The sequence below is a fragment of the Puntigrus tetrazona genome, chromosome 6, assembly GCF_018831695.1.
Source record: "Puntigrus tetrazona isolate hp1 chromosome 6, ASM1883169v1, whole genome shotgun sequence".
Classification (NCBI taxonomy): Eukaryota; Metazoa; Chordata; class Actinopteri; order Cypriniformes; family Cyprinidae; genus Puntigrus; species Puntigrus tetrazona.
Genome location: NC_056704.1, coordinates 2,011,562 through 2,029,718, shown reverse-complemented (window position 1 = coordinate 2,029,718; position 18,157 = coordinate 2,011,562). Strand labels below are relative to the sequence as shown.

The window sequence follows — 18,157 nt, the reverse complement described above, 5'->3', positions numbered from 1 at the left end:
AGCTTACGTACCACGATCGGCTTAAACTCGCGATGCTTCTGGGAAACGCGTCCGAGATCACGATAACGCTGCATCCTCCACAACCGAGCATTTAGAAGAGCATTCAGGGTTATTCTCTACCCATTCTTTTGTGTAAGAGCGTGCGATTGTAAAGCAGCGACATCAAAATCAGCACACTCTCCTCTAATGTTCAAGGCCTTCCCCTCCTTCAAGACACTCGAATCAGTCAACCTGTCCATCAAATAAAAAATAACCCACCGTCCATTCATTTCGAGACGGTGCATGATCAATATCATCAATCCCAGCTTCCCTTCTTGTTTCCTTCCCCACAGTTTCTCTCTCTCTCTCTCTCTCTGTCTCTCTCACAGTTCTTCTCTCCCTCTCTCTCTCTCTCTCTCTTTCTCTCTCCCCTCTCCCCATCTCTCCAGCTGTATCCATTTCCTTCTGGCAAAAAGGGACTTTATGAATAAATGATACTGAATAGCTGAAGGTTCAGATACTAAATAATGAATTTCACCACCAAAAACACAACAACTTCTCCAATCATAAAATAGCGCTCCCCTTCCATATTGATTGTGCTTTGCTTTGGCAACCAGATGCAGAGCAACACGGGCAGCATCCATGTGTGCGTGAGAGAGCGTGATTCCGTGCAGGAGGGTTAGACGAGTCCCTCCGACCCCAGAGCAGTGGAAGCTGGGACTCGGGGCTCCAGAAACGCCGCCGCGGAGCCGGAGCCGGCTTATTTCCGCATGGAGTGGAACTCGCCCGAGATGGAGAGGGGAAATATAAGGGGAGGGAGAGCGGGGGGGGAAGGGGACGGGTTCAATTCAGCCGAAGAACTTCTTCACGGGACGTCTGATACACAGTAAGTGCGGTCATCTGTTCTGTGGCTTTTTGCAGCGAGGGTTGGTGATGGTGTTGTGTGTCCGTGTGTGAACGTGTGCGTGTGAATGTGTGTGTGTGAGAGAGAGAGAGAGAGAGAGAGAGAGAAAGGGAGAGAGAGGAAGCGGGGTGGGGTGAGTTAGGGGCTGTCTGCTCACTCAAGGAAGTTGCTTTCTAACTCTAGTGGTCTTTTGCGGCATTATGACCCACGTGGATGAGTGTGTGTGTGTGTGTGTGTGTGTGTTTCTCTATTAAAGTGTGATTATTTTGGTCAGGCCGTGATGTGTGTGTCAGAGCTCTGTGAGACTGGCCAGGTGCATTTATGTCATACAATGTCAATGTTTTCCTCAGAAACATTCTATTTTTGATTATATAGGCCTATATAATGTTAGACGATAATCTTTTTTTTTTTCATTCTATGTTTACTGTATGATAAACTCAGAAGTAGATTAAATGTAACCTGTATAATTTAAAAAATATTACAATAACTAACCACAGTAGGTGGTTTTGTGTGTATATATATATATATATATATATATATATATATATATACACATATATGATATGATTTCAGATATATTTAAATATGCCTGTATTAATTAATATATATATATATATATATATATATATATATATATATATATATATATATATATATATATATATATTTTTTTTTTTTTTTTTTTTTTTTTTTTTTTAAATGCGATAACAATTGTTTCAGACCTGGTTTCAGGTCATTAGTTTCAGACTGATAACATAATTAGAAAATTATTTAGTTATTTTAGATGCGTGTCTTTAAATAAGAACATCTCTTGTCGCATCTTTAGTAATACAATTTTTCAAGATTTAAATGTTAAAAAGTTGGCCATTTTTTCAAATAAATAATTGCAATGTTTTTTCGAAAATGACATTAACTGAACGCAGTCGTTCGTGTGAATCTGAATACAGATTAAAACCCACGTCCCTCCCCCAAAATCAAACAGACATGCAATCACATTCACTCTGAAATCCTCTCAGTAAATGGGTTCAGGTTACCGACCTTGCTGGTAAACACATATTCAAATAGCGCTGTGAGTGTTAAATTATTGACATCTCAATGAATATGCAGATGCAGCGAGGGTGTGATGATGCAAGCCTGTGACCTCACAGCGCCGAGATTTGCAACAGTTTAAGATCTGAACAGCTTCTGTTTCGAGACAAAAACCGCTTTGAGTTTCGTTGTCGTGCAATGGCTGCATTTAGCATTATTTTAATTCGCTTTGAAGTTGTTGTGTCGCACGCGTTCCCCTGATAGATATTGTTAGAGAAGCAGCGTTCGGTGTCCCTCGCGGAGGAAGTGAGTTTCTTCTCTTTATGTTTCATTCATTTCCACCGTTGTTCTTCGGATCTGTTGGGATTGAGGATGTATAAATGCGCCGCTTCTTGTTCAAGCTGCTCTTGTAAAAGAGGCTCTGATTTCTTACTCACAGAAAATTTTAATAAAATGAGCAGGTCTCTTCTGTTGTTGGACCTCAGTATTTGACTAGTTTAGCTTGAACCACTAAATATACAGGTTCTATTCAGTATTGTAGGTCATTTCTGTGCATTTTTGGTTTATGTATTGATGGAATGTTCAGCATTTGAAATGTAACCAAAAGCCATGTTAAAATTGCACACTGAATTGTGATTGGTCGTCGTCTACATTTGAATACAGACTTGGTCTTGTATGTCATGCATACTTAAATAAAAATGCATATTAGATAAGTAATTGTCTTGATTGACCACATATACTTTTGCATGCTAATTGCCAGTGCTGAGTAGTAACTGATTATGTAATTACATAATTAAATTCCAAAAAAGTAAGTACTCATTACATTTTAAAATGCTGCAATCAAATTCCTTTTTTCTCTTTATAGCTATTAGAACTTTTATTTCTAAAATTCTATTGCTTTTATACATTTGGAAAGCCTTCCATCTTTTTCATCAACCCACAAACCAACTGTACTTCATTCCTGTTGAGTCCCTGTCTTAATGTAATGTTTAATACCCTCCAACAAAGAATAGAATACATTTTGAGTTAAAAGTAATCTAAAAGTAAACAAAAAGAAGACCTACTGTGTGAAATCTAATAGATTGTTACTATAATCTATCATTTCTGTTATGTCGTTTGTAATCAATAACAGATTACAGTTTGCAAGTAATCAGTATTTCATTTACCTTAGATAGAGGTGAAAATCCATTTTTGAATATGAGAGAGAGTGGAAGAGCGAGCGCGACAGCGTCACACTTCATGGCAGAATTTCTGAGAGCACTATAAAAGTTTGATGTTAATCAGGGTGAATTGGGATTGGAGATGACAGGTCCACTCTCCTCCGCTTCCCCCTGTCTGACTCAATTAGATGCCAGTGCTGCAAAACTTCACATTTCACCCAGATGAGATGCAATCACACAATGTTGCTTACCTGTTTTTTAGAGTACAGTTCTTTCTACACAGTGCTGTGTACATGACCCCGTTTTGGAATATTCGTGACACTTCAAGTGAAAATAGGTGAAAAGGACATGTTTTTGACTACAAACAGCACCCGGGTTGGGTGAACAATATTATTTGTAAACGCTAAAGTAGTTCGGCTTTTAAATTAAACTATATGTTACTGCGGCGCTGTTTAATACAGTATATGTCCTTTTAAATTCTATCGGCCTGTTAAAGGAGAAAACTTTTTTGCGTTTTGAATGTGGTTTGAGTTTAACTTTGTAAACGTATGTAGTGTGACCATTTTGTTTCATATTGTGTGTGCATGTGTATATGTGTAGGTAGATAGATAGATAGATAGATATAAAGATAGACGTGTGTGTGTGTATATATATATGTATCTTGTCTTTTATATGCATATGTCTCTCTCTCTCTCTCTCTCTATATATATATATATATATATATATATATATATATATATATATATATATATATATTTATACATAAATAAATATCAGGCATTTCCAAACATATTTATCTGAAAATCTCCAAGGGTCATAAGCTCTATAGCCACAATAACTGCCTGACAATGTTCCACACAGTCTATGTCTGTTTTACAAATAAGACAGCCACTCCTCGTGTCATAACCGGGCCCCTGACATGCGTTGGCCCTGTAAATCACCCTGAGATTTGGGTGATCACTCAGGGGCCCCTCGTCGCTTCAGCTGGCCCTGACCCCCTCGGGCAGAGCGGACCGTCCCCTGGGCCCGATCCCTTCAGCTGGGAGCGAGGAGGTTGAGTTGGTCATTATTAAAGCTCTTGCTCGTCTCCCTCCCTCGCTCTCGTTCTCTCTCTCCTCCTATTCCCCTGTGAGCGGTAGAATCGTCTCAGCCCGGGCCGCTCGCTTCCTTTCATGTCTGAGATTAGGGTACGGGGGTAGGGGGGGTTCACTGTGCTCTCTCAAAGCATCATGGGTAATAAGTGGAAGGCCCCTGGGGGTGTGCAGGAGAGAGAGACGGAGAGCGCGGTGGCTTTTTGATAGCAGGGAGGGTGTTTGGCAAGTTGAATTGGGACAGTTGTGGCAGAGATGTGCCCCCTGCAGCAGGGGTTTCTTCTTGGTAGATGCAGATTTCGTGGGAAATGCATTCAGTCTTCAGATGTTCACCAGTTCACCGGTCCCTGTAGTCTGTGTCCTGCTTTCTTTTAAAAACACCTTTATCTAGTCGACAAGGACTTGCAGTCAACAAGTCCAGGTTTTTCAATGTGCAAATGTGCAAAAGAAAAATGTCTGGTTAATATTATTCAGCGACGTGTAAAAAATCGTAGCTATTTCTGCTTTGAATGCATTTTTTGTTGCTGCTGTTTTAATGCAGTTAATTGAATGATACACTTTTTTGCATGTTTAATTTAATATACATAATCCAACTAATCACATATTATCATATATCTGTATACGCATATATAAACTGCGATGAATCGCAAAAACATTTTGAACTGAAATAATACAAATGCATTCTTGAAAAAAATATGCATAATATTTTGGACTTGGCACAATATGATTTTTAATATATTTGTATTTAAAATATGATATGATATGATTTTTTTTTTCTTTAAATAAGTGATTCATTTATTCACTATTTGAAAAAATAAATAAATAAATAAAAAGAATGATTTCTAAAGGATCATATGACACTGAAGACTGTAATAATGATCACTAAAAATACATTTGAAAATATATTTATAAAGAAAACAATTGTTTTGAATTGTTACATTTCACCGTTTTACTGATTTGTTATTTGGTTTGTTTGCTTTATTAAGCTTTTGTAAGCAGAAAAGACTTCTTTCTGACCCCCTAATTTTGAACAGTAGTGCAGAAATTGTTTTAATACGTATGTGTGTATAATATATGACTAATATATGCTGTGCTGTACGTGTGTTTGTATAGATACAGATATTGTAACACATTATAATGCTTCTGCTCTATATTTTTTGTTCTGTTTGGCTCATTGTGCATCTCTAAAGCAAATGCTCTGTCCATATCCTTTTAAATTTGTGCAATACCGCTACTGGAAAAACTCCCATCTCGCTGTCAGCGTTGACAGATGCGGACTCTTCACAAGTTGGCGCGGGCTGTAATTTAAAGCCGTTATTTTGTAAGAGGTTCCTCCGTTCCGTTAATCCTGTCCAAGTCCCCGGGAATTATTAGGAGCATCAATATCTTTAGCATATTGCTGGCGGCTCTGAGACACTATCTGGTTTCATTATTGGTGTCAGTTCAATTATGGCTCACACCCAAGTGTTTTTCCACCATCGAATAGCATCAATCGACAGAACCATTTGACGAGACACCGCCCCGCTTCTTACACACACACACACACACACGCACACGCGCGCACATGCACGCACTTCTGACATCCAGCTAATGTACGCGGCCGTAAGACAGCAGCATGCGTAATGGAGGCTGTATTCTGGGCCGCGGTGCGCAGCTGAGGCAGCCGGACCCATTTCATCAAATATTAATGAAATGGAAGCGTACACCCGGACTACTTCTTTACCACTGCAGGAGAGAGAGAGAGAGAGAGAGAGAGAGAAGTGGAATGTGTTTAGGAGCACTGTCTGATGACCGTAATTAGGACCTCTCCAATTAAAAATTCAACAGCTGCAGTTTATTTCAGAGCATGAATCTTCCTCTCGCTACAGCATTTATTTCCTTTTACAAAGTATTTTATTTTACGATGCTAATTGAAGCAGGCTTTTTACCTCCACCCTCAGCGTCTCCCTCCATCTTTCTCTGCATCTGTTTTCCTCCCCGGCCCCTGATGATTCTGCTGCTCTGTTTCCATGTTTGTTTATTTCCCTACTTTTGTTTTTTGTGCGCATCTTTATCTTGCTTTTAGTAATTATCGTGCTGTTTGTTCTGCACGTTCTCCTGCATTTATTCCTTTTTTGGGAGTTAGTGACGGTGGAAGTGTGAAGGATTTTATTTGTCAGGCTGCGATATTAATCATCAGATGTTTAGTGCTAGGCACGACCCCTGACCTTTGCCCCTTTAAAAAGAATTTGTGCACATTTATCAAGGAACGGAACGAAACGGCTCTCCGATAAAGTCCTTTGCAGTGTGCAACATACTAGGGTCAGATTTTTTTGCATTTGCAAGCTGTCTCTTTTGCTTACCAAGACTGCATTTATTTGATTTAAAAAGAATTACATAAATCAAATGCACAAATTTGAATTTGAAAAGTACATGTTTATACATATCTAAATAGTTAAATAATATAGTGTTTATTTCATGAGTTCACGCTTAGACTAAATACTAATGCTCATTGCCCACTGCATACTGTTTAATAAATAGCAGTTAGTATGCAGTGTGTACTCTCTCTTTCACTTCTTCATATATTTTAGTGTATACTTGAGCGTGTTTTGCGTATTAGATCTGTGTGAAGCGCGCGTTTGCGTTCCTTTACTCGTGTAAGCCTTTGTCGGCACGAACCCCGAGGCTTTTATTTGTGCATCTGACACCACCGTACATAATGGAAACAGTCAACTTTGGTGTTTCTACGTTTGATTCATTCAGGCAAACACGTGTTCGGCGTTAAACAAAGCCAGAGCCCTGGAGTCGCTCCGTTTAGAGGAACAACACGCCGAGGATGAGAGCAGACGAACACTTTGGCCTCCACTCCTCTGATGAAGCCGGTAATCGGCTCTGGATGGCTTTAAAGTCGTATTGGGAAATGAACAATGAGAGAGGCTCATGTTTCAGAGCTCTCTCACACACGCACACACACACACAAATGCAGCTGCTCAGATGGTTTCAGTCCTTTAAAATATCTCTGCTTTCATAGGCCTGTCACCTCGTCTCTCTCTCTCTCTGTTTCTCTCTCTTTCTCTGCTTTGCCGCTCTGCTTGACACAGGCACAGAGAATAGTAGCGCGAGCAGATGCCAAAGGGTTCTGAGCGAGACGGGCCGAGAGAGCTCCTCTTTGATGTCATTCAGCAGACTAAAAAACAAAACAAAAAAAAGCTAGAAACAAACACTGGTGCGGGAGTGCAGTGAAGCCCGAGTCTACCTGTCTTCATTCAGATCTCTCATCTTAACGCATTATCAACACATCTGAATCCTGTCACAGGCTCCCAGCCGGAGCCGAGCGGCCCGCTGAGCCTAAAATCAAACCAAAACGGCTCTCATCTCCGGCGTAATGGGCCGCTTTTAACCCTTAAAGTGTGTGGTTTGAGAGCAGAGGAGGTCCGTCTGTGCCGAATTGATGTCAGCTCCATTCAAAGCCAACTCCAGAGACGTAGGAATGGACTTTAAAGCTATTTGAGGTACAGTTGCTTCAAACACCCAGCGCCACTAGAGTATACTGTACTATATTTGCTATTCGAATGTAGTGTTAAATGTTCAATTATTTCATATGTAACAATCTTGTAGTAATAGCACCGGCAGCCCAAACCCTGAAAGCTTGACGTTATGTAAGATTTTCAAAACGCGTATATATGTTGACCATGTGACTTGGGGTGACATAACAACCTTATCAATAATTATAGGCTGAATTAAACATAAGTGCAGAAGCTAACATTACTAGGACTATATCAAGATAACAAGATATGAAAGAAAATTTACAATTTTATAAAAAAACTATTTTTAACTATTTAATTTAAAAAAATTGAAAATGAATAAATTAATGTTGTATTTCTAATATATATATATATATATATATTAGTATTGTAATTCTACAGTTGTACTGCTGTAAAATTATAATTAAATACTAATTTCCTTCTTACAGTTTTGCATAATGTAAAGGTATATATTTCTTGTTTTGTGTAATATTGTTTCGTAATAGTCACAATAAAAAAATCTTCATAATAATTATTATTTTTACAGTAACTTAAAGAGCCAAAAACAACAACAACAACACTCCGCTTTCTATTTTTTCTGCTTTGTTGAAATTTATTTTTAAATGATTTACATTTCGGCACACTCCCATATGTGTCAGCTGTGCTTAAAAGATGATTAAAAGATGATTTTTAAGTTGCATTATATCAAAAAAACCAAAATACTGCATTTTTCTTGTTCCTAGTTAGTGAGCAATTACTGATAAACTGTTATGGCTGCAGTGTTTTGCTTGTGCTCATTAACTCGCTGTTTTTAAGCAGTGTTCTCCTCTGGACTGTAATGTATGGTTTCCCCAAAGCCTTATGGGAACAAATTCATAAGACTGCTAATAATGAGCTCCCCTTTGTTAACAACAAGTTTTTTTGGTTGGTTTTGTGTTTACTATATGGTATATATACTATATATATATATATATATATATATATATATATATATATATATATATATATATATATCACAAAGATTTTATGTAAATTATCTTTGAGTGAATTGCTAATGAGAATTTTGTAAATAGTTATCCATGTGAGAAACTCATGTCAGATATACTGTTCCTAGCATTAAATAAGCTTCATTACGTAAGCTCTTTCACTCATTTTAAAAACATTTAACCAAACGTGTATATTTTTTTACGGGTTTTCCTTGAGAATCAGTACAGAAAAGGTAGATTCAGTGCGGATCAGCCATCATTCCTTGAAGGCTCTCAAAATTACACCAATCAGAGTCAAAAGTCAGAGCGTGATAAATCTTCATATGCACGATTATAATCATTCACCCCAAAAATACTCAAATATAAATACAGGCCTAAGCACACGTTCCTCTGACTAATGAGCTCATGGATCATGGAGGGGGTGAGGATCACGTCTTCATTACATTTAAATGAGATCTGTCTGAATCATTGTTCAAACAGACTCCTGTTTTTACCCATATGGAAGATTAAAAGCATTCAAAACCATTTTCTGTGTAAATTTGTCCAGGGGCGTCCATGTTATTGAGAGTTATCCGAGACTGGGACAGGACAGAATGGGTGAAGATTGGGGCGGGTTCTTGACAAACATTGTCTAATAAGAGCTCTTCCAGCACTACTGAGATCCTGTCTTCACAATCTAATCCTACTCCATTACTTTACATCAAATAAAGCACATAAATCAGGACACGCTTCCTCTACACTGTGACTTCAAATTTTCTTTTTTGAGGAACAGATCTAACGAAAACAAATTTATACACAAGACTACAGACAAATATCTTTTAAAAGCCGTTTTATTGATGGTAATTCTCATATTTGATTCCTAATATCACTATTCTGCCATTCACTTTTGATCAAATTGATTATATATATATATATATATATATATATATATATATATATATATATATATATATATATATATTTATGTACTCATCAAAGAATCTTCAATATGATGTATTATGATTTTTATGCTGTTTTCAGCATAAATATTAATCAGTAATCTTGAACAGCATATTAGAATGATTTCTGAATAATCATGTGACACTGACTGCACTAATGATGCCGAAAATTCAGCTTTGCACCACAAAAATAAATATTTTAATAATAAATATTATAAAATTTTCTCTCAATTACTGTTATTTTCTCATTATTTATGATCAATAAATGCACCCTAGATGAGCATAAAAATGCCTTAACTCCAGGCTTTTGCACTTTTAAGATTTAAAAGTAAAAAAAAAAAACATTTAAGTTTAAAAAAAGCTGTGATCGTCACAATATTTGCATACTGAATTCTAATTGGTCTTTCTGCAACTAGCTTTTTCTTTTTTTTTACTCCTGTTTAACCATTTCAGCCTCTGAACGCGAATACGCAGTCAACCGAAATCAGCTCGTTTCCTCCATGCTGCCGAACTAAAGATTAAACCCAGAACTTTCGCACACTGGTGTATCTCCTCTGGAAATGCAAATCTAGTTTATTTTCTTTTTTGAGAGGGCATCTCATTAAAGGTTTTTCAGTTGTATGAAACACAGAGCTTGTCTTCAGGCTGAGTTTGTGCGTGTGTGTGTGTGTGTGTGTGTGTGGGCAGTGCGGTGATTAAACTCGGCTGTAGGATCACAGACAGACCCATATGTTCATTACTGCAATGATCACAGACAGGTTCCGCCCACGGCCGAACACAGAGACGGGGCGGAAGAGTGTGACTCCAGGGAGAACGGGGCAGAGAGGGTGAAATTTACCCCTCATAAAGTGGTGTGTTCTAACACGCATAAGCAATGACTTCACAAACACACGCTATATAGCTTCAGAGCATAATATTAACCAGTTTCACACTGTTAGACTAGAACAGAGGTGCAATTAAGCCTATATTTGAGCTCGTGCAACCTGACCTGGCCGGCGCTATCAAATTTCGACACTCTGCAAAAAATGATTTCCTTGCTTGTATTTTTCTCTTGTTTTTAAGTACTAACGTCCTTAAAAAAATATTTTGATAATAAAATAAAATTATAAAATTATAAAAGAAATATGAGTAACTAGGTTACTGTTAATATATTGTAAATGTTACCGATTTAAAAAAAAATTCGAAATGCACATACTGCTAATATTGGTATATTAAAATAGCTTGAGTTGTCAGTATCAAAATAATACGTACCTGCAGCCACGAGATACTCACACAAAAACACGGATTCTGTATTTGTCAGTCACTCCATCTTGCGTGTTGTCGGCTGTACAACAAAAGCGTGTGAATAATTCAGTGACTTTCCAGGTGATCAACTTTTTAGAGAATTTTTTATGAGGGAAACCTGTGCAGTTTCACGGGGGCGCACAATTCAAGCTCCGCGTAAAAGTGCTGTTTTCGTTAATTAAATAGTTACTGAACCTGGTCTGAAACGGCGTGTGCGGTGTGTGCTGAGTAGCGGACCTCTAGTGTGAAGCGAGGACGAGATCAGAAACAAGCCACGGGAGAATTTTTGAATCTATATATTGTAGAGATGCGGGCCCTCCAAAGTGCAGATTTGTGTGTGTCTCTCATCCTCGTCTCTGGCTCGGTCCTGTCACTCAGTCTCCTGGTGTGTGTCTTCCTATCTCAGGGGCTGCAGGGGCCCCTGCTGTAGAGCCTCTCATCTGCTCTCATCGCCTCCAGCTCTATGCCATAAGTGCATTGATTTCCATGTACGTCTAATTACTGCTCATAATCTATTCATTCCAGCTCCGGCAGAGAGCAGCAGCTGTCCCTGCACTGGCTTCTAACACCCACAGACCCACAACACACACACACACACACACTGATTTAATCACACAGCAATGTCATATAGACACATGAGCTTTACAGTTATACTGTAAGGGCTTTAAAAACAGAGGATCTGAACCACGGTGAAGCCTCTGTCTTACACACCGCACCTCACAGCTACAGTGCCTGATATTTATTATATCAAATAAAAAGATCTTTTTCAAGGCAGAGGTTTGAGATAGTAAAATGTGACCTTGGAGCACAAAACCTTAAGTAGCACAGGTGTATGTGTTGCAATAGCCAACAATATTTTGTATGGGTGAAATTGTTTTCTTTTATGCCAAATCGTTAGGATATTAAGTAAGGATCTTGTTTCATGAAGATGTAAATTGTAAATTTCATACCCGAAATATCAAAATGTATTTTTTTTTTATTATCAATGTGCATTGCTAAGGACTTCATGGACTTTAAAGACTTTTTATAAATGTAAGTTTTTTTTTTTTTTGTTGTTGTTGTTTTTTTGCACCCTCAGATTTTAGATTTTTATATAGTTGAATCTCAGCCAAATATCCTAACATATATATAAAAAAATTAATAATAAATTATGATAAAAATTATGACTGGTTTTGTGGTCATATGAATATGAAAATAAAACTTATTTTGTATTATATTATATTATATTATATTATATTATATTATATTATTATACAAATTGTGTTATTTTGTTACAGTTATGTTACGTACATAATGTAATATAATATAATACAAAATAATATAAAATCCATATAATTTTCATATTTGTAACCCTGGACCACCAAACAAAAAAATAAAAACTAAATTAAAATTAAAAAAAAAAAAAAAAAAAAAAAAAAATATATATATATATATATATATATATATATATATATATATATATATACATTTACAAATAATATAGTATATAATGTGATATTTTTAATGAATTAATTTATAATATTAAAGAATTAGTTCACCCCAACTCTGTCTTTAATTACTCACCCTTCTTTCTACACTTCTTTCATCTTCAGAACACAAATTAAGATACTTTTGATGAAATCGTAGATCAATGCAACTGATCCAGGTCCAGAAATGTAGTAAGTACATCGGTAAAAAAGTCCATGTGACATCAGTAGCTCAGTAACAGTTTTGCAACGATAGAATTTTTTTTTTTGCGGAAAAGAAAACAAAAATAACATTTATGTCTTCCACCATCATAGAAAGTATCACAACGCATGCGTACGCTTTCCCTAGAACTATACTACCACAGATTTCATTCATGCCCATGCTCCTTCACCCAACTTAAACAACACTGATTACCTCAAAAATGTTAAAGCATGTGATATACTGCGATACTCTCCAAAATGGCAGAAGACGGAGAAGAATGTAAGTTGCATAATATTATATTTATTATTTTATTTTATTTTAACTGAATTATGTTAATTATGGATACTTGTGAATTATGAATAATTGACTGTTAATGAAATCTTAACGAGTCATAAAAATCTTTTTATTTTAAGGCATTCGTTTCTTCATAAATTAGGATTTCACAGTCTCTTTTTTCACTCAAAAGTAAATTATTATATGATTACATACTGTTAATCCAAACATACAACGGTCAGAATGTTTTTTGCTCCATTTCTTAAAGTGAGAGTAAAGGTGAAAGAGGGAAGAGGGTCTATATAACTTGCACACTTTATTTCAAGTCTTCTGAAGCTATAAGCAACAGCTTTCCAGACAGGATTGGAGCAGATTTTCAGCAAGTGAACATTTTGGTCTTCTGCTAGCCTCTTTCACACAGGAACTCTGGAAAAGACACAGATCATTTGTCCCGGGACCGTTCGATTGTGGTTCATTCACACTGACCGAGATTTAGGTATACTTAGGTAATCTTCCAGGCAGGTGCGTTGAGGCAAGTTGGAGCTTTAATCTGCAGGACACCGGCTCTCCAGGATCGAGTTTTATGACTTCTCCTTCACTGTTGAAGTTCTGGCTTTTGTACACACAGAGCTCGTTCCGGGACCGAACCTGGCAAGGTTACTACTAGGTACCCGACCCACGAATGATCCCCGAATTAACCCCAGGGAGCACTCTGGAGAGTGAAACTAGTTAGCCATATGAACTACGTTTATGGTGCTTTCCTGTCTGGACAAGCAGCACAATATCCTCAATATCTCTTATTTGCTTGTCTGGAATGTTAATTAAACAGGCCAGTGACATGAGAGGAAGTAAACGAGAACAGAATGCTATCCTCAAGTCTCTGACAGCTATACCTCTTTTCCTCATCCTCTCCCCTTTGCTTCAGTCTCCGGTGGTTTGCAGAAGAAGGCCTGCGGTAGAGTCTCAATCGGCCCTGCTGATTGGCTGAGCTTTTTGAGCGGCTACAGCAGAGGATTCATGTTCAGGTTTGTTTCTGTGCTGAAAATAGGATGACGTGGGGTTGGCAGACATGGGGTCGGATCATATAACCCAGTTCATGTATTATTAACCGTCTCTTCACACTGGCCCACTGCACGCTATTGATTACTCTTCCTCAAAACCCAGAACTTTCATTTGTGTTCTCCTAATGCGTGCCCGAATAATTAGATGCGTTAAAAGAACATCGAAAACGTGCCGAGATCATGCGCACGTACACCCAGATTCGTAACGATTTTTTTTTTTTTTTTTCGCTCTTTGAACATATTCTGCCTGTGGTCGGTCAATAAAGATGATCAGGTAATGCGGAGCCAGGTTCTCCGGGGGTTTCAGGTGGGATGTCCTGTAGCGTTTTCAAGGTGTCTGTCCCGGGTCGGATGTTGCGGTCCAACTTTAATTAGCCGAGTAACGTCTCGGATTGCATAAAACTCGACACCGTGGTCTCGTGCCACCGGGCCACTCTCCACCGGGCCGCCCCCTCGATCCAAAGCGGGAAGTCTGCCTTCGCGTTCTGCGTTTTCTCGTGCTTTGACACTCACCTTGCGAGGAGGTTTGAAAATCAATGGCGACAGAGGCACGGCGTCGTGTTTGCCAGTTAATAAGCTGGAGGAGAAGAACAAAGCGCCCTGCTTTCCTTTGAATTCAGATGAGAAAACTCCTCACCGCTGTAATCTCGCGCATCAAATATTCATATGGGAAAAATGAGTATGCATCAGCGATTATGCTTTCAAATTTACTCAATAATGGAGACGGGCTTGCGCTCGTCTATGTGGTCGAGTCAAGTATTGAAAATGTGTTTCGAATAAATGAGTTTATTGCTTTTTAAAAGCGCGTGTGTTTTAAATTCCAGTAGCATTCATGGGAAAATATTAAAGAGGAATTTTATGATTTAGCACGAAGCACGAATTGACTAATCAAGTCAGTCAGTCATTTAAAGAGGTGATTTCAGTGTTTTCCTGCTGAGGAACTAGATCATAAGTAATGCTCAGAGACATGGATGCTCCGACTTCAAATATTTTACAGCTTATAAACGCTGTTTGTCAAAACAAACCCAAATAGGGCACGTTCCCGCTAACGTTTAATGCAAAGTCAAGCTTTTTTTTTGGAGTTTGACAGACATAATCGCTATAAGCTGTGAGGAGATTCTTAAATAAACCATAAATAGTGATATAATATTGATTTTTTTGGTTTAAACATGCAGACTGTCCGTCCCGATGACGTGTGACTCAGCATGGAGATCTCTCTGTGAAACCGTGGTGGTGGAGAGAAATTCCATTACTGTGATCGTCTGACAGTTGGAGAGGCTGTTCCTCTGGGTTCGGTCTGTATTAACACTCCCCTGTTTGTTTAATTCTTTTAATCTGCTGCCGGGCTCCATGGGGTGTGTCTGATTAGTCTAATTAATTTACTGAGCCATTAGAAACAGTAGAAGTGGGCTAACAGAGCATTGCGTGAGTTTGTGTAAATTGCACTCAATTTGCTGGTTGCCTCAATTAAACCTGCTTGTCCGTTTCAAGGGAATATCAATCCACACACACACACACACACACAAATGTACAAAGACCCAAACAGAGACTCTACCCTTCTTCACACTCACCAGGCTGATTTTGCCATTCTAAATAGTTTTTGGAATTTTAAACAGAAAGCAGAAACAAAATGTATTTCAAATATCTGTTAAAAATCCAACAAAAAAATACAGTTTCCTCAAAAATATAAAGTAATATATATAAAGTATAAATATAAATATTTTTTGTCATTTTAATATATATATATAATGTATATAATGTGTGTGTGTATACAGTGTATATTTATTATGTATATATAAATACAAACATGCCTATATTTAAGAAAAAGTTTATTATGTAATGAATATATTTATATATAATATAAAATATAACTATATTTATATATATATATATATATATATATATATATATATATATATATATATATATATATATAAATATACTGTATGTATGTCTATTTATGTAAACATACACAGTAAAAAAAAATATATATATATATATATTTTTTTATTATTTTTTATTTTATTTTTTACTGTGAATTATAAAAAAACACACCGAACCCTAACCTTGAAAAAATGTGTATATAAGAAACATGTGGTGTGCAATAAAAAGTTTTCATGATTTTGGGATGGCTTTTTAATTGTTTGAAGAATATTGTTTTTAATTTTAAGATGTAAATATGTAAATAAAAAAGTCATATCAAGGAATAAATCTGCATAATTAGTTATTATTAATTGTTTAATATATCACTTGAGTGGCATTAATGAAATTTCTTAGTATTTGTTTAAATTTGCAGTTCAATATTTTCTTCTTCTTCTTCTTTCAGTTTCCTGTGGTTCCTATGGTAGCCATATAAATCAAATTCAGAAACTAAATAAGATCAAATTCTTAAATTTTACATGTAGCCTGCAACACACACACACAAACACACACACACACACACACTGTTCCCTCTCCTCCTTGTACTACTACATTAGGGGGCAGTTCTCTCTGGCTAATTAGAGCAAAGAGGTGTGATCTGGTTTTTCAATTAAGGCACATGCTCTGAACACTCCAGAAGTACTTTACCCCCCTCCTCCCGTCTCAGAGCAGGGTACGAGGGTGGCAGCCTTGCCAAAAGTGCAGGGGTAATTAAAGGCGAAGAGCGCGTCTCACGCCAAGCCTGTTTAAGGGTTAATGAGGCCTGGGCTGCCCCCCAGCCGAGAAGGGGGCGGGGTTGGGACCCGGAGCTGCCCCGCTTCAAGAGGAGAACCACCCATAGGGGTTCTCTTTGAAGTGTCAGAAGGTCTCCCTTGTTCTGGGTGGCGGGTGTTTCATTTGTCTGAGTGGCAAATAAAAAATTGATGAAGCTGCCAGGAGTTCTCTCCGCCCCCTCGCTCTGACTCACACACACACACACACACACACACACACACACGCCCTCGACATTATTCACAGATTATCCGACCCTCCCTCTCACCCCCTAATGACCCACACAAAACCCAGTCGAGCGACAATGGAATTAGCCACGTTACGTGAGAGAAAGCGCTCAGAGCATCTCATCTTTTAAAAGGGCATTAAATAGACAAATATCAAGCCATTATTTGTTTAACTTCCCTTCATTCTAAACGATTTTCGCTCAGAAATAGCTAATAAATTTCACAAGCGGTTACAAACACACAGTGAAGTGTACAGTGTAGAATGCGGCGCCGTGGCTCTCCTTCGTCCCTGCCGTCTTGTCACTTGTATTGTGACTGTTGTGTGTGGAATGATGCTCTAATTTTGGGCCCCTGGGGAAAAGCCTTTATTGGCCCTTTTGTGTCGCTGCTGTATTATATGTCAGCAATGCCAGCAATCTCCCATGGTCCATCTGCTCATGGCCAGTGGGGAACATTCATGGAAAGGCCATAATAGAAACAAAGAGCTGTAAACAGTCAAACTATGGGTGCCACTTCTCTTTGGAAGAGCATTTACTATTTTTTTGTTTTTGAGCGAGTTTTAAAATGATGGTTTTTAGCTAATCTCTTCTGAATTATAATACTACACAGTGTATGCATAGCTGCATTGTAAGAAATGTATTAATCGCTTGACACATTACTGCTTCGGGTAATTTAATATGCTTTATTTTAGTGGAATTGTATTTTAATTTTGAGTATTTATTCATTTTAGTTTTCTCCTTTTTTGTAAATTACCATTTACTGTTCATTTTTATAATACCTTGAATTATTGTGATGACTTAATTTGCATATTCGTCACAACATGGAATTAATATTGACTAATATTGACACTTTTCACTTGGCGTGAACAATATATCATACAGTTATAAGCAGATATTATTATTTATTTTATTTTGTTGCATTTTGTTTCGTTTTATTACAGTTTCAAATTTCGAACCATTTTTAATGTTTAATTTCTATAATATATTACATTATAAAATTGTGACGCCTAAATTTACATATGCATCACAGCATTTAATTAATATCGACTAGATTCGTTTATTTTTTATTTATTAACACAAATAATACAGGTTTTTGACATTGATCAGTAAGCTATAGCAAAAAATTATTACTTGCATAGTCTGTTCCAGAATTGTAAAATAATGAATGAATGAATGAATGTAAAGCACTATAATAGGTTCAAATTACTGGATCTGTTTTGGACACATAAAGAAACTTATTAATATAAAATATTTATATTTTCAGTCCCACTATTTGATGACATTCTAATGCGTCTTAGTCTTATTTCCTATGCAATATATTTATATATAATAAAATTAGGATATTTCATCTCATCCTAGTCTAA

General features: G+C 37.2%; 1 long non-coding RNA gene across 1 annotated transcript in view; it reads left to right on the top strand.

Moving 5' to 3' along the window:
• The first annotated feature begins 808 nt into the window (after window positions 1-808).
• Window positions 809-18,157, top strand: part of LOC122346779 — an 86,483-nt gene continuing 69,134 nt past the window's right edge. Inside the window, exon 1 of the long non-coding RNA XR_006251168.1 lies at window positions 809-865. This is a non-coding gene — a long non-coding RNA (uncharacterized LOC122346779). The remainder of the gene's footprint in view (window positions 866-18,157) is intronic.